This window comes from Narcine bancroftii, chromosome 4 (genome assembly GCF_036971445.1).
Source record: "Narcine bancroftii isolate sNarBan1 chromosome 4, sNarBan1.hap1, whole genome shotgun sequence".
NCBI lineage: Eukaryota > Metazoa > Chordata > Chondrichthyes > Torpediniformes > Narcinidae > Narcine > Narcine bancroftii.
In genome coordinates, this window is record NC_091472.1 from 72,204,275 (window position 1) to 72,222,677 (window position 18,403).

The 18,403-nt window shown below is 42.8% G+C and overlaps 1 long non-coding RNA gene across 4 annotated transcripts in view; it reads right to left on the reverse strand.

The window, feature by feature from the left end:
• The window catches only part of LOC138760675 (uncharacterized), a 254,735-nt gene extending 237,621 nt beyond the window's left edge, over positions 1-17,114 (reverse strand). For 2 of the 4 annotated variants that reach the window (XR_011355797.1, XR_011355799.1), the window contains exons 1-2: positions 16,839-17,114; positions 10,289-10,521 (exon numbers count right to left, since the gene is read on the reverse strand). This is a non-coding gene — a long non-coding RNA (uncharacterized lncRNA). Of the gene's footprint in view, positions 1-8,266; positions 8,580-10,288; positions 10,522-15,905; positions 16,066-16,838 lie in introns of those variants that run through there. The other 2 variants (XR_011355798.1, XR_011355796.1) reach the window with 2 other exon arrangements.
• Positions 17,115-18,403: the final 1,289 nt, after the last annotated feature.

Consider the following 18,403-nt stretch of genomic DNA (forward strand, 5'->3'; position numbering starts at 1 on the left):
CCAACACTGCGCCTTTCCTGACAAGAGTTCCAATCACAATCCAAATATAATTAAGATGCTAGAAAGAGTTTAAAAAAAAACCAGAAAAGAAAGTAAATATTCAGTTGGCTGGCCACTACAAATAGATTTTTTCTGGTCTTTTCATGGTTCAAATAATATGGGTAAGTTTAAGAGCCTGATAGCAGTTGGAAAGAAACAGTTTGCATTTGTTGGACATTAGGCTTTTGTATCGCCTGTTTGAAGGCAGCAGCAAGAAGAGAGCATGGTCAGGGTGATGGGTATCTTTTATGATTTTGGCTGCCTTCTAGAGGGTATTGTGCAATTGGCAGCACAGAAGAAATTCCTGTTGGTTGTCAAAAAGCTGACTCAACAGTGAAAGACTTCCCCAGCCTAAAGTCAAATGGAAAGAATAACTACTGAGGGACAAATATAACAAAGCCAACCTGTCTCAATTTCAAAGATGGATGCTTTCAGTTAGACCAGTGATTTGCAACCTCTTTTTACTCACACACCACTTTAAGCAATTCCTAGGCCATTGGTGCTCTGTGATTAGTAAGAGATAGCTTAGTGGATGGAAAGAAAAATTTGAAAACCACTGTTTTAATTGTACCTAAAGAGATATTTAGGCAATTGGTCAAAAGGTTTGGTGGAATCAGATGACGTTAATAAGAATAAAAAATTCAAAATCATTCTGTCATTTTTCAGATCTCTTTCAACACTTCTTCAGAGCTCTTTGCAGCCAATTGAATAATTGCTGTGATAAGATGGGGCACCATGGGAACCAATTTGCATGCTACAAGTTTCCCCTCAATCAATATTATTAAAACAGTTGGTTGATCATTGTTAAACTGCAGAGTGATACTGGCCATCCAATGAACTTTGATAATATTGATTGAGGAGTAAATGTGTCCTAAATACTATTTAAATACAAACTATTGACAACCTTGTGCCATAGATTCATTCCTTCAGCCTTTCTCTGAGCATAACTACCTTTGGTTCTGGCCACATTTTTGGTTCTTCGTTTCCAGCTGCTGATCTGGGCTTGTTCCCAGCTGCACGTCAGCTACACACCTTTTCTATCTTGGATGTGATTCTCAGTGCCAAGTGTGAACAAGTAAAGAAAAAGGAAAATAGATTAAATGAATGTGTAACTGAAGATATGATGCAGGAGAGAGGGCTTTAGATTTCTGACACTCTGGACCATTCCAAAAGAAGTGTGACTGGACAAGTCCTCCAGTTACACCTCAACAAGAGCAGGATCATTATCCTAACCAAGGGATTTTCTCGTGCATTTGGGAAGGGTTTAAACTAGCTGGGCAAGGAAATAAGAACATGGAGAGAGAAAAAAACAAAACTGAAAGTTGAATCTTGAACTAGGCAGCAGAAACAAAGTATGGCAGACAATTGTTGAAAGGAAAATTTAAAAGCTATAGATGTAAACATACAAAAAAAATGCCAGAAATACCCAGCAATCAGATAACAATTGCTGAAAGTGGCCCCTTATCCAACCTGAAACATGAACAGCATCCCTTCCCTCAGATGCTGATTAAACTGCTGAGTGTTCCAGTATTTTTTTTTAAATTTCATGAATCTCCTGCCTTTTTTCAGGCAGCTACTGCCTTTTTTCATTTTCATAATGTGAATGAATTGTCATTCATAGACATGGTTGTAGGGTGATCAAGTTGAGAACTAAATATTCTTGGCTATTTGACATTTACAGAGGCAGTCAAAAAGAAAAGGTGGAACTTTTTTAATGAAGGATTATGTCTATATGGCAGCTGTGAACTGCTGTTCACTCATTAATCTGGCTCCACCTCATTCTCTGACTGTCTCTGTGGCTCCTCCCTCTTGACCCTGTATAAAGGCTCCAACATGATAATCCCTCCTCAGAAAGACTAGGTCACAGCACAGGATGACCTTCAAGTTTATTGAGTTATTGATAGTGCATCAGTAGCTGTAAAGGATAATCATAGTTCTATAGTACAGAACCAAGTCCTTCAACCATCTTGTCCATGTTGATTAAGCTAGTCCCATTTCCCTGTGTTTAGCCCACATCCTCAAAACTTCTATCTATGTCTTTGTCTAAAAACATTTCTGAATGTAACAGTGTTCCTTCTTCTACCACATTCTCTGGTGACTCTTTTCATGTACCCGCCATCCTTTGTACTACTACGAGCCCAAAGGACCCCAAAACCCAGCGGCAATAGGCATTCACCACAACAAGTAGTTACTTAAACAAAAGTTGTTTTTAATGATCTTCAAATATGAAAATAGAATCAAACTTTAACTTATCACTATTAACTTAACTAACCAACTTAACCCCCTTCTAATTCTAAGCGCACGTGTATGTGATGTGGGTGTAAATTTAAGAAAAGTTCTTTGGTTCTCACTTCTCATTCTTCCAAGTTCTCTGGTTGCAGGCAATTCTTATACTGTGCACAGAATTTAACATGTATAAAGTTCACCAGGCTTTGGTGCTTGAAAGGTAAATGTTTACCGCTCAGGAAGATTCTTTGTAGGTTTGCAGAGAGAGATTTGTTGTTCCAGGATTTCCACAACTGAGGTACCACCATTAGTCATCTCAATGTCTTGCTGATGAAACTTGCCCCATCAGGGTTCTCCAGATGATAGCCTCTTTCTTTCAGGTTACCAGAGTTCCTTTTTGTTCCCCTTATTCCAAGGGAAACATCAGACAGATAGCACTTCCAGTCATCCGCCACTCTGGAGCTTCTGTTTCAGTTCCAACAAGCTTTCCTGGCTGACACTGTTTCAGCTGTGTGTGTCTCTCTCCATCAAAGATTTCAACTGCCAACCACATGTCCTTCTCTCTCTCTCTCACTTGTAAAACCCCTCCTTCTCCAGCAAACAATAGGAGTTAGTCTTCTGGTCTCATCTGTTGTTTTAGGGAAAACAAAACTCTCAATGACCTTCCTGTGAATAGATATTAGGAGTTAGCCTGTGTCTTGCTGTGGCTTTTAAAAAGAACATTCCATTCATTCATGACATCATTTCAATTAGCACCTACTTGTGAAATGTGCATAGCATTCTCCATAGTTTCTGGAAAGTCATTGATGATGAATTCTTCAGTATTTCAAATAAGATTTGTTTTAAAGTGTGTGTATTTATGTAAACTACTCTAATTTTACCAATTTATCTCCCAAAAACATTCCCAAATATTCCATTACAGTACAAAGAAGGTGCTCTTTGGGCCCCTTTTAAATATTTTCCCTTTCACCTTAAATCTATCCTTTCTAATTTTATATTCAATTACTCTGGGAAAACCCCCATAAATATCAATGCTTCTCATTATTTTATAAATCTCTCTGCATTCCCTCCTCAGCCTCCTATGCAGTGGATACAAAAGTCCCAGCATCTCCTCAGAAATCAAGGCCCCTATGCCATCAATATTATTGTGAAAATCTTTTCTACACCCTTTCCAACTTAATATCTATCTGATTGCTGGGTGACCAAAACTGCGCAAAATCTTGGTTAACAAGTTCATGGTACAAAACTCAAATAGGTTTGGATGAAACTAAGACCAAGGGAGTTAGAAAGTATGCTGAGAATAGTTTATAGTTTATAGGCATCAGAACAATATTATCTCAGAATTTAGCCAAGTAAAGTTTCAACTGCCCCATCTCCCACTGGGAGTGCAGCTGCAGACTCTGGGACAGGCAAACCAAAGTCTAGCCTGCATCATGGTCACATATTCTGTTGATATTCACTGTAAAGATGGCTCCCACCAGGAAGCTCTGGAAGTTAAATTCAAGAAATTGGAACCATTAAACTGCTAGATTTTTCCAAAATACCAATTTTGGGAAAGAAATCTGCAATTATATGACTGCCAATTATATTGACTCTTAAATAGCTGAGCAATACAATTAGGAATGAGCAGTAAATGATGGTCTTGCCAGTGATGTCACCTTTCTGTGAACAAATAAGTAAAAAGGCTGGCACTGGAACTTTGACCATAAGACGACAAAACAGAGGAGTGGAATTAAGCTGTTTGGCCCATTGAGTTTGCTCCACCATTCCATTATGGATGATATACCATCCTTTTCAACTCCATTTTCCTGCCTTCTCCCTGTAACCCATTATTCCCTTCCTGATCAAGAACAATATCTACCTCTGCCTTAACTATCCCCGCCTATTTGGCCTCTTCAGCCATCCATTGGCCAGCAATTCACCACCCTCTTGATCCTCCTCACCTCTGTCTAAATGGATGGTTTTTTTTTTGTATTCTGAGGTTGTGCCTTCTGGTCCAAGACTCCCACACCATAGAAAACATCTTCTCAACATCCACTCTACCAAGGCCATTCAAAATTTGATAGGCTTCAATGAGATCCCCCTACATTCTTCTAAGCTCTTGTGAGTACAATCCCAGAGCCTTCAAAAACTCATCAAAGCAAAGCCCTTTCATTCCAAGAATCATTCTTGTATGCCTCCTCTGGATCCTCTCCTATGCCACACATCCTTTCTTAGATATGGATCCAAAACTGCTCAAAATATTCCAAGTGTGGTCTGACCGATGCCTTATAAAGCCTCACTATTATATCCTTGCTTTCATATTCTATCCCTCTTGAAATGAATGCTAGCATTTCATTAGTCTTCCTTACCAATGACTCCACATGCAAGTTGACCTTTAAGGAGTCTTTCATGAGGACTCCAAAGTTCCTCTCTGCCTCTGATTTCTGAACACATTGCGTGTTTAGAAAATTGTCCAAGCCTTTATTCTTTCCACCGAAGTGCATGATCATACATTTCTCTACACTGTTCTCTATTGCCATTTCCTTGCCCAATTAATTCCTTTGCATTGAAGACCATTGTTGCCTGCTCCCAGAGGAACATTCCTACTTAAAACAATTCTGCATAATTAAGTTTAAAATATGTTTTTAAATACAGCTTAAAGAAATTAAGGAAAATTGTTTCCACAATGTTGCCCAAAACTGTCCAGAGTGGAAAAATAAACACAAATTGATGATGAATTATTTACATATCCCATCTGTCCCTATACATTGAAAAAAATTGAAGTGCCAAACACTGTAATAAGAATTTAACGTGCACAAGAAAATTATTTTTATGGAAACAGGCAGGAGGGATATGTTCATAAAAGTTGAAACAGGCCCTCAGTCCAACTTGACCAAAATGTCGCACTCACACTGGACCCATCTGGCTGCGTTTGGTCCAATACAGTCATAACAAATCACAGGCCTATGTCGGCCATGGCTTGATGGATGTTAATGATGCCACTGAGTTAAAATGTTGTGGGTCCAATTTCGATTCTTTCAACTCAAGCACATAATTCTCAGTGACAATTCAATTCTTTACTGTAGAAAGTGCTGTCTTTTAGGAGATCATTTAAGTTGAGACTTTGCTGAAGAAATTCTTTCTCATGGCAATGGATAAAAATGATTGAAAATAGACAAGCCAGTTTAATGCAAAATTATTTCAATTTGCAGGCCTTCAGTTTGTAGTGGGAAACCTGAACCCTGACTAATCAACTAGAATTTAATTGGCACCAGAAACATTGTTCTTGTGTAGAAGAGCACTAAAGGATATCCACTCTCGTGCAATACCCATTATTTAAGTTTGCTTTTTTTTGTCACAGAATACCTCATACAGTAAGAAGGTTTCTTCTCCAAGCAGACCAACAGGTTATCTCTAACATTAAAGAGCAAAATTACAGAGAAGGGATTGCAATGAAATGGAAGATAAATTTGCACTAAGGGCAGCATAATAGTACTGCTATGGGATTCATTCAGGACCTGATGGATGTAGAGCAGAAACTACCTTTAACTATCTTTATCTGTTGTGCACCTTTCACACTCCTGATGGGAGAAGATACATAAATGTTTGCCCAGTGTTGCCTACCTTCCATAGACAGCATGAGATATAATTGGAGGGGGCTACAGAGAGGAGGGAAATTAGTATTATATTCTGAGCTGCATTCGCTTCTTCTGCAGTCTCTTCCAATCTTTAACAAAGCAGCTTCCATACCACTCGGTAATGCATCCATCAAGTATTCTTTTGACGGTGTACCTGACAATAACGGTATAGTGTTGATGTTTAGAGGCAAAAAAGTTGAAACCAGGAGCTCTGAGTTGGGAGTATCCTTTTCATTTTCCATAAATGTGTAGAAAGTAGAATGCCAGTCAGGAAGGGAGGCGTCATCATCACTGACCCGCAAGGCTGACTTGTGGTCAGTTAAGGTTTCAAAACCTTGCCATATGCGCCTCGTGTCACCAATGTCGCATGGTTGTCTATAGTTCTTCTGTGCATACCCTTGTTTTTCCTTACTGATTGTCTGAGAGAGTTTGACTCTTGTTGTTCTTCATGCCATTTTACTGCCTGACCTGAAAGCTGTCTTCCGAGCTCTGAGTAGTGTATGGACCTTTGCGTCTTGCCATGGTTTCTGGTTCACCTTGGCCGTGCAGGTCATTGTGCTTTTATACTCATTAATGTTGGCCTGGTCATTGTATCTTCCTGAATCTCCTCCAGTAAGTGATTCCAAAGCAGTCTTGCTCCGCGCCCCCCCCCCCCCCCAGGCTAAGTTCTGATCTCAGTGCAAACTGGTCTCACCAGTGGTCCGTATGCAGGGGTAAGCAGAATGAAGTGGTCTGAGTTTCTGAGATGGAGACAGGGACAGACTTGAATGCACCAGGGACACCCTATCTAAGATATTCTCACCTCTTGTTGGAACTTTGACATGCTATTGGAATTTGGCAGGACTGTTTTCAGATTAGCGTGGTTAAATTCACCAATGATGAGGACATTGCTTGGGCTTCACAGATAGCCCCGTAAACTCTTGCTTCCCCCTCTCCCAAATGGTCACATGGAAAAATGGATAGTGGCCTCATCCAAATGGGGGTCTGCATCCTTACCTGCACCAGACAATATCCAATTATACATTTTTATCTTTCCTATAAAAGGGACACTGTTTGACCAGTTGAGTTTCTCCAGCATTGTGTTTTTACTTCAACCACAGTGTCTGCAGACTTTCATGTTTTACTTCTGGCAGAAACATCTCACTGTTTGATGAACATATTCAAGAGAGAATACTTCAATATACTTCAGCCCGCAGGTGCTGACAGAGCAGTCCCAAGAATTTACTAGCGTTCCAAATTTTCCCAAAGGGAAGGCATTTATTGAGTGCTCTCAAGTTATACAATAAAACCCTGGTATCTGATACCTATGGGAATTGGTAGATGCTGGATAAGTGAATTTTCCAGTTGCTTGAGAATGCGTGTTTCTTGGATTGGTGAATTAATTGTGAGGCCCACCAATTTAAAATTTCCATATTTTTTACCTATTTTTTTTGCATGTTCCTTGAGGTTGCTGGTTGCTTGAATTTCGTATAACAGGGGTTTTACTGTATTATCCTTTCAGAAGCCTCTCTGGAAAATTCCTATGATGGAAGAATCATGTCTCTTGTACACATTGTTCTCCAGCAGCCTGTCTCAAGCTTTCTGACCCCTGCAATCACTCTAGAACTTGCCACCCTCTATGAAGCAACTTCACTTTGCAGTAGCTGAAAGAATGCTGTTTGTTTTCTGTTTATGTCTCTCTTAGGAGAGATTTCCAATGTCACAGATACTAGGTGGTGCTGGTAGCAATGAGGTGAAGCTGATACATGTAATGTTAACATCTACAGTTCTGTTCTGGGGGCATTAAGTTACAAATTATGATATTTGTGCAATCCTTAAACTTACAATTGTGCAACCGCAGCACTGTTGATGCCAAATGGGTTGATTTTTTTGAACTATTGGAAGTTATTTCTATTAATACCGCAGCACATTTTTAATTCTCTTTTTTTTTTTAGCTTTAGCATGATGTTATAATAAACTATCCAGTGAGGTTTCAAGGGAACCTGAGCCCCAGTAAATTGAAAGGGAGCTCAGGAACCAGATATCTGTTGAGGCAGAAGGTAATATGGGAACCAAGGAGCCATGAGGCAAAACGAAGCAAAAAGTAATTATCTGGTAAGCCAGATGTCAAACCATTAAGACTTCTGTAAGGCCAAAGAGCAGATTATCAGTGTTTTACAGCATTAGGGGAAAGGAAATATCAAGTTCTCACTTTCTTAACTATGCTAAAGACTCTATGGGTCCATTTCAAATACATTATTTAAGGGAAAAGAGATTTTCTGATTTTTATCATTTTGTTGTAAGTTTGTTATTCACAATTTCTCTAATCCATTTCAAAGGATTTGAGAATCTCTCAGAGGTGAATACATTTTAAATCAAGATACAAGCCTGCAGAGAATTGCTCTTTTGACGCACTTATATTTAATTTGCTTGGAGTAGCATATTATAAAATCAGCCAAGTCCTGTTTCCGATTACTGCTGGGCAAAGCGAAGAGGCGGATGCAGAATAGAGAGAGCCTGTCCCTGTATGATGTACTTCTAAGGAAATGGGGTCAGTCAGCCTGAAGGTGGGTGGGAATGTGCAGCTGCATCTCCTTCAACTTGGTCGAGGCTTCAGTGTTCCTTCTGCCTTTCTTAATTCAAGATCTTGTATTTGATCTTTACAGCTCTAGCTGGTTGGGTTACAAGATTTCTGATCAGAAACTATTCCCCAGCCTACAGGGAAAACAGAATAAATACTTGAAAAGTCAAACACACACAAAAATGCACCACTGCTCATAATAACTCTGTCAGTAATGCTTTAATTTGTGAATGTTTTAGGATAGACTTTTCCAATCTTTGCAAGGAGCTTATTTTTCAGCCTATCTGATGTGTAGTGAAGTTTACTATTCCAACATAATTGACAATGTTAATGCAGGATATGAAGATGTACAAGCAATATCCTGGTGCTCTAAATTTGACTTTAAAAAGTTGTGTATTTCATTTGCAAGATTATCTAATCTAGATATGTTTTTGAACACTTTTACAGAATCATGTTACAACATGTGCCAGTAGTTTAAAAAAGGAGGGGTCGGGATTAGTTACATGAACAAATTTTTCCATGGGGCCCTCAGTCAAAATGAATAGTCACCTTTTCATTCACTCAACTGCATTTTGAAGCAATTAATATTTTTCTTAAAATTAGTTCATTTTTACACTTAAATCTAAGGAATGGTGCAGAGAAAATTAAAGGATATTGAATAGAGATTAGAGTACATAAAAGTCCAATCAAATTACATAGAACATTGCCCACTGAGCCTAACTATTCTTTATTGTTTATATGTTGGGTGTCTCCTCCCATCCTTACCTTCATCACACTTTACACTGTATCTTTTTATCCCTTTTTCTCGAAGATAATCACTTAGTTTCTTCTCGAAAGCCATTTGATTCAACCTTGTGCACAATACTATATTCTAATCACTGCCTGACTTAAATTTCTCCTTATCTCCCAATTGGACTTCTTCATTTCAGTCTTGTATTTATAGTAAACTAAAAAACATTATTGATACAATAAATCTGAAATACAACAGGTTAGGCAGAATTTGTGGAAAGACAGATGGAGTTAACATTTCGTATTTGTGTTCGTGCTTTTGAACTTTCATAACAATGTGCTGTCAAATTACAAGCTGCTAACATTGCACAATGGCCTGATTTCACTAAATTTCAATTTTTCCATATTTACTTATTTCAGTCCATCCTCACAGAACGGCCCCATCCCTCTACTGATTTTACCTGTAACCTACATTTCTATTAACTGTCCCCAAATTCTACCACTCACTTACACATGAGCTGCTCCCTCACTATGGATTCTGTCCATCCAGAAGTCAGGCAGACATAAACTTCACTACACAACAATGCCAAGAAAATTCAGAGAACAGCACCAGCCACTTTTCTGGCTTTTTTTCAACTTATTAACCAACTAAATGATTGGACTCTATCAATGGGCAAGGTCTATAAAACACACTCCTCAAATTCAGCTGCCCACTCCAATTTGTCTCAATTTTAGTTTGATCTTTGATGGCTCATTTATTAATCAGTGGATCTACAGCAGAAAAATTCTCAATGCTGACAGTCATCAATGTTTCATCATTGTCTCAACATCTCATCTCCAAAAAACTCTCTGCTGAAGAAGAACTAATCTCTATAACATTGGGAAAATATTCAACCTATGGCAACTACATTCCTCAAAGGTTAAGCTCCGGGTGATCCTTGTGTTTGTACACTCTCAGAGCCACTTGCAAGGCTCAGGCCCTCTACCAACCTGCCCCTATTGCAATACGCTGGTATCAGCCAGATTGTAAGGGATGTGGCAAGAACCCCCTGCTCCCTCCACGAAATTTATAGCTTTCACAATGCCTACATATATGAAACAGTGACAAGCCTACCTGCCAGGTTGGCTTCCAGACAGGGAACCTGTGAGCAATGGAATATTACTTTGTGGAATCCAAATTCCACAGCCATGTAAGAGCAGCTTCAGAGGGAAGACAATGGTTATGAAACCAGGAGGACCACTTCTTCCACACATCAGTACATCAATATCTCCATGGTCATATTGTGACCTCAATAGTGGAGATGATCCTGTTATCATATCCTTGCAACTGCCAGTGATGGTCATTTTCTGGGGGAAAAAAAGGTCACGTTATTGAATCAAAATTCCACAGTATGCAGGGAGCCCATTCTTACTGTTTTCTAAACCATTGTTATTTATTCAATTTGTAAAATCCAGTTCAATCAGGATTAGGCCAGCAGTCTAAAAATTAACAGTAAAAACAGATTGTCTGTTGATAGGTGTTAGCCCATTAAAATAATTTTCCATTCCTTCATTTGTAGAAACCAAATTTTGGAGTTGCTGTGTTCCCTCAGGTAAGATTTGTCAAGTAAACTGTTTGGGTAACTAATATGGATCTTCCTGGTCTCCTAGTCTGAGGGCTACATTATTGGAAAAAATGAATTCTTGCTGCTTTTTAAAGTAAAATAATTTTAAGCATTTACAAAGCTGACACCCAGAGTATATGTCTGTGCCTGTGGGCAAAAAGAAATATAACACAAATACAAAGAGAGCAGTGTCACAATTCCCAGTTGAGGAACACCCAGCAGGACTGGAATAACTCCAATAATTTGTCCACACATATAATTCATTCGAGCTTAGTTTGCAATATGAATAAGACTTTGAACTGACTGCCTATTTATACAACACTTTTGGACAAGAGTACCACTACTATTCTTGTTTCCAGCTGCGTAGCATAGTGCCATGTCCGTCCATCTATCAGGGGACAAGAGCACCACTAAGCAATAGTATTGGTGCAGTTTAACCTTATGTCATTTGCAGTCTATCTGATATAAATCTCCATTCTGGATTATTCCCTAATCATTGCTAATACCAGGAAAACATTGAGTTGCATTCTTCCAAGCATGTTAGCAGATAATATACAACTCTAAGATAAATATCTGGTGAAAAGATTCACTGTTCTGAAGAGTAGTGTCTAACTTCAAGTCTGGTTGCCCCAGTGCTTTTTTGGTAATTTTCCAGCAGTAGCTCCAGCAATAAATATAGCTTGACAATTCCAAAAGAGCCTTTCATTTCAAAAAAAGAGCCGATGAGATGGTATTAACCCCATCTATTTGTTTTAAAAAAAAACAGGTGTATGAGCACACTTCCTCTGCCCTGAAGCTGCTGAGAACAGGCTAATGCCAATTTTAGCCTGCAAGAAAACCCACCAAAAATATATGCACATCAGATCCTAAAGTGAGCATTGAGATCCATCTATAACTTTGAGGGAACCCTTAAACTCCACATGACCTTCACTAGTAGTTGAAGAAAGGAGTGAAGAAATTTGAGACCAGAAATTTTCCAGTATGTTTTTTTTAATTTTACTTGTTGGGCTAAGAGGATTGGAAGTTGTCAGCAGGATTTAAATTAAGACCATTAAAATAGCACAAAGCAGTGACAAATTCTAACTTAAATCATTTTCCATCAACCCAAATTTGCCAGAATTGAGATCAGCACTCTGAAATCAGAATTGAGCCAGAACCAGGAGGAAGCTGCCTGACTTCTCATATTCCAGCACTGTGCCTATAGATAATGACATAATTTAAAATATGCTTAAGAGCAGTTGTGGAATTAAACAGGTTAAGTCTGCAGTCATTTTTTTTTTTAAACACAATAATTATCATTTTTCCTTAACAAACAAATTTGCTGATAGAGCATTAACAGCTGCTTTTATACCAATTTAAAAAGTGAGGGGTAAAATTGATTGAGCTTCCAGTAGTTATTAACCACAGTTATTGTTAAATATTTTGGGAATATTACTAAAGTTCTAGTTTTGTTCAGTTGTACCATTCAATGTGACTTTTTATCTTGTTTACAGATTACAAATCTATATGTAGAAACTGTTGTCAAGAAACTTGTTTCCCACACCCTCTCAGAGTCATTGAGATTGGACAAAAACTAATGAAAGCTTTATTCCCAAAGGCAAAGAAATACATGATTTCATTGTGCTTAAATATACATGAAGCTATTATCCAATCCATTGTTCCAAAATTGTAACTGGCATCAATGTCCCCTGATGATAGCTGCACTGTTTTAAATGCTTAATTCACCCTTAGATTTCATGTGGCTGAAAAAGCACATGAATAACACACAACTTTCAAAAGAAATAGTGTGGCGGCGCACAATCTTGAAGGCAGGCGAACCGGCTCCGGGTGATACGGTCATGGCAGCGGAGCAGCCACATCAAGATGGTGCTGCCATGGGCTTCTTTTCCGCTGGTCAGGCAGAGCGCACATGCACACAGGATTGCGGCATGACAGCACTTCCGATGTGGGGGCGGGACTTGCGAACAGCCTTATGAGGTGCAGCGCGGGAAGTTAAATAAAACAACTGGAGTGCTGTACTGGCCTCATTCTTTTCATTCCATATAGCTACTGCTACATTTGGTGACCCCGATGGGTCCAGATGATTCTGGACTCAACAGAATGAACGCTGCAGCAGTCAGTGCAATCATCCTGAAACTTCCAACTTTCTGTACACTTCGCCCATGTACTTGATTTGGGCAAGCTGAAGCACAGTGTCAGATAAAGCAAATTACTTCTGGCTCCACCAAGTGATACCATGTTGTCAGCTCTGTGGATCAGGAAACCACAGCCAGAGTGGATGACCTCGTCCAAAAGACACCGGAGGGTAAATGTACCGTGTTGAAGGCACTGCTCTTCAGCATCTACGGCCTCTCCAGATGCCAGAGTGCGGCCAGGCTCATGCACCTGGATGGCCTGGAAGATTGCACACCATCCACACTGATGGATGAAATCTTCACGCTGGCAGAGGGTCACAAGCCTTGCCTCATGTTTGAGGAAGCGTTCCTAGAGCAGATGCCAGATGATATCCAGCTATTGCTCGCAGACGCAGATTTCAGTGACCCCCCCCCCCCCCCACAGGGTCGCGGCAAGAGCAGACATTTTATGGCACACAAAACGTGAAAATGAATCTGCTATGCACCAGCTGATGAGTCCCCACACACAGCAGCAGGCCAATCCACACATAGCCAGGGAGCCGCCACACCCCTGCAAGCCTACAGAGGTGCTAGAGGCACGGTGGTGTTAATGCCACCAATGCACTGCTAATGGCTACAGCGGCTCACCAACCCAATAGCCTTCTGCACATCATGGACAAAACCACAAGCAGACGGTTCCTAGTCGACACAAAAGCAGAGTTCAGTGTCATTCCACCCACGCCGCTGGAGATCTGCACACGTCCATGTGGACCAATTCTTCAAGCAGCCAATAACACCACCATTAGGACCTATGGCACGCGCTGCATACCAGCAAGACCTTTTGGTCAAACTTCATACTCACCATGGTGGATAAAGAACTCCTTGGCCAAGATTTCCTGAGCCCACAGCCTGCACGTTGACCTGATTCACGCTCAAGACTTTCCAGATAGTACAGCTCACAGGCAGAAGCACCAGGAGCCACAATGTAGCCACAGTTACCATCCCTACCGATAGGTACAGCTGCATCTTGAGAAAGTTTCCCTCTATCCTCACGTCCTAGTTCACATCTGTCATGCCAAGGCACGGGGTGCAGCACCACATTCTGATGCAAGGACCGCCTCTCCATGCCAAGGCCAGGCGGCTACCTCCAGACGAACTTCAGCTCGCCAAGGAGGAATTCAAATGGATGGAAGAACTGGGAATAGACTGAAGGTCAGACAGCCCGTGGTCCTCCTGTTACACATGGTGCCTAAGACTACAGGCGGATGGCAATCCTGCAGAGGCTACTGGCGCCTGAATGATGCAACCAGGCCCAACCGTTACCTGGTCCCGCACATGCAGGACTTCATAGCTAACTTGCATTGTGCAACCGTATTCTCCAAGGTTGATTTGGTGCGTGGCTACCACCAAATACCTGTCTACCCAGATGACATCGGGAAGATGGCCATCATCACCCCTTTCAGCCTGTTTGAATTCCTGCTCATGCTGTTCAGCCTCAAAAATGCAGCTCAAACATTCCAACACCTTATGGATTTGGTGGGCAGGGACATGGACTTCGTGTTCATATACCTGGAACCACCAGGAGTTCACCAGCTCTACTCCCGCCTGGCAGACTTCGGCCTCCTGGTCAACTTGGCAAAATGCCAGTTTGGCATGGAAAAAATCCAATTCCGGGGCTATTGAATAACCAAAGATGACACCACGCCATTGCCAAAAAATGTTGCGGCAATACAACAGTTCGCCAGGCCCTATACCTTCAAAGGCCTACAAGAGTTCATTACCATGGTGAATTTTTACAACCGTTTCATACCAGCCACTGCACACATCGTGCACCCCTGTTCACCATGATGTCTGCCAAACAAAAAGACCTAGCTTGTAGTACACAGCTTTCTATGCAACAAAGGAAGCCCTTGCCTACACCACCCTTCTGGTGCACCCCAAGATGGACATCCCCACCACCCTAACAGTTGACGCATCAGCCACAGCAATAAGTGGCATCCTCAAGCAGTCCGTCAACGGATGATGGCAACCACTGGCATTTTTCAGCCGCCATTTGCACCCCCCGGAATTAAAATATTGTGTTTGTCTGTGAACTCCTAGCCCTCTACCTCGCCATCAGACATTTCCAGTATTTTATTGAGGGCAGGCCTTTCACAGGGTTCACGGATCACAAATCCCTCACCTACACATTCTCCAAGGACTCGGATTCCTGGTTGGCATGCCAACAGTGCCACTTGGCATACATCTCCCCAGGCCCACTATCCAGACTTTGTCCCCGGGTTTGCACTACTCAGAGCTAGCGCAGGCACAGAAGGAGACCCAGGCTTTCCACACAGGCATCACAAGCTTTCGATTAAAGGACATCCTCCTGTCAGACAGGGGCAACATCCTGCTGTGTGACATTTTCACCAGCTCACCATGCCCAGTCATTACTGAGTCATGGAGGTGCAGAGTTTTCCACGCCATTCACGACTTTGCCCACCCTTCCATCAAAACTACGACACGCATGGTTGCAGCATGGTTTGTCTGGCATGGGTTATGGAAGCAGGTAACGCAATGGGCCCATACTTGCACGCTATACATGGTTTGTCTGGCACGGGTTATGGAACCAGGTAACGCAATGGGCCCATACTTGCATGCTATGCCAAGCATCCAAAGTGCACAGACCTGCAAAGGCCCCCATCCAACAATCTGAACCACCCGGCAGGTTTGGAGACATCCAGGCGGACATTGTCGGCCCACTCCTCATCTCCCGTGAAGCCAAGTTCTTGCTCACTGTGGTGGACCGGTCCACAAGATGGCCAGAGACCATTCCCTTAAAAGGCACTTCAGCTGATTTTGTGCCAGGGCATTCCTTGCATATTGGGTGTCCCACTTTGGCACACCAAGCCACATCACAATGGACACCTCAACCTTGTGGACACAACTCACATCCCTCCTCAGCATGAAACTCCACCACCCCACTGCCTACCACCTTCAGTCCAACAGCCTCATTGAATGTTTTCACCGCCACCTTAAGTTGGCCTCCATGGCCCGCCTCACCAGATCCAACTGGGTGGATGAGCTTCCCCGAGTGCTCCTTGGGATCCGTACTGCATCCAAGGAGGACCTGCAGGCCTCCTCGGCTGAGTTGATGTATGGTGCACCCCTGACCCTGCCAGGCGAATTCCTCCCTGCCACCAAAGACAGATTCCGCAGGGTGAGCGGCGCACAGAAGAGAAAAGTTAAGACACTCTTGCTCTGCCCCCCCCCCCCCCCCATCGCCGCGCTCCAAGCATCTTCCATGGCTCCCAACCTGTCCTGCGTGGGGCTCTCCCAACCTGTCCTGCGTGGGGCTCTCCCAACCTGTCCTGCGTGGGGCTCTCCCAACCTGTCCTGCGTGGGGCTCTCCCAACCTGTCCTGCGTGGGGCTCTCCCAACCTGTCCTGCGTGGGGCTCTCCCAACCTGTCCTGCGTGGGGCTCTCCCAACCTGTCCTGCGTGGGGCTCTCCCAACCTGTCCTGCGTGGGGCTCTCCCAACCTGTCCTGCGTGGGGCTCTCCCAACCTGTCCTGCGTGGGGCTCTCCCAACCTGTCCTGCGTGGGGCTCTCCCAACCTGTCCTGCGTGGGGCTCTCCCAACCTGTCCTGCGTGGGGCTCTCCCAACCTGTCCTGCGTGGGGCTCTCCCAACCTGTCCTGCGTGGGGCTCTCCCAACCTGTCCTGCGTGGGGCTCTCCCAACCTGTCCTGCGTGGGGCTCTCCCAACCTGTCCTGCGTGGGGCTCTCCCAACCTGTCCTGCGTGGGGCTCTCCCAACCCCCCCCAACCCCCCCACCCCCCCACCCCCCCCCCCCAACCCCCCCCCAACCCCCAAACCCCCCCCCCCCAACCCCCCCCCCCCCAACCCCCCCAACCCCCCCAACCCCCCCCCCCCCCCCACACCCAAAGACTCTATGCATTCACAGAACTGGTAAGACTTCCACATTCGTTATTGGGGGCAGGCAGGTGCTAGTCATGGCCAACCGCCTGAAGCCAAGCATTGGGCAGACCTCCGAAAATACAGCCAGATCCGGACTCTGGGACATAACACGCTACTGCCGGTTTTTTTTGGGGGGGCGGTTGTGTGACACTGCACAACCATGACGGTAGGCGAACCAGCTCCGCATCTTATAGTCGCAGCATCGGAGAAGCCGCTTCAAGATGGTGCTGCAAGGAGCGTCTTTTCTGCCAGTTGGGCAGAATGAGCATGTACACAGGATTACGATATTGCGTCATTTCCGACGTGGGGGTAGGACTTGCTGACGGCCTTATAAGGCGCAGCGCGGGAAGTTCAATAAAGCAGACGATCTACTGAGTATTGGTCTTATTCTTTCCACTCCATATAGCTACTGCTACATAGTAATAATTTTAATCCTCCCAGTTTAAATATATTAAATTAGAGACTTGAAAGGAAATCACTAGCTACTCAAACATTATTTCAAAGTTTGCACCCTCTTTGTTGTCACTGCAAAATTTTAGATTGATCGGATGACTTGAATATTATGAATATCCCAAACCATGTGGACATCTTACTAGATGTAAAAGAGTGATGGGAAAACGTAATGAAAAGTAAACTTTGAACCCTCTTCAAGGATTATAAACAAGTAGAAAGATAACTGAAGGCTGTAAGATAGCTGAGTTGATTAACGATACATACTTGAGACATGGAGATGGAGCCAAAGATACCAGCTGCAGTTGATACACTATAGTTTACCTGTCTCAAGTGTAAATTTCATAACTTCATCCTCAAAAGAACCCAATCACATTACTCAGGCACAAACTTTCCCAAATAAATCCATGATGACTTTTTCTGATTAATTATCTTTCTGAATGATGATATACATTGCCCTTCAGAATTCATCGCAATATTTTCCCCAGCACTGAAATTAAACTACTTGAGTTATAATTAATTTTATTCAGGTACCTACCTACTTTTCCTCACACCTTAATGAAAGGCTCAGGTCCAAAACATTGGTTTTGCTTTGCTTCCTATAGACATCAGCAAGGGGCTCTACAGATGAAGGACACACACAAGCAGCGAGCTGTTGGTAACTTGCAGGTGAGGAACCCACACAGCCATGGCCTACTAGCAACTTGAGGTCAAAGAACTCACACCAGGCTGCAGTCTGCTGGAGTCTGCTGCAGTCTCATGTAAATCAGTTATCTGAACTGGGATTTGTGAGGGTGCTGAGGGGAAGAAAAGCTCCTAAAGGGCCCTGGACACCGAAGGCTTCACCATGTTGGAGGTTTGGATCTGAGCTCACGTTGCCGATGGTCTGAACTGACTGGAGTCTTGCGCGGCTGCAGAGGATTTGGGAGTGCTGGAAAGAATCCATGAACACTTAGTGACCCTGAAGGAATTCTCTTTTGCTTCTCTTTCTCTAACTGTAAGGGGTGTCGGGCAATGCTAATGGTGAATCTTTTAAAAAAAAAATTTTACTTTTGATTTTCATAGACTCATAAAAATTCAAACAACCTTTTCAACACTCATAAC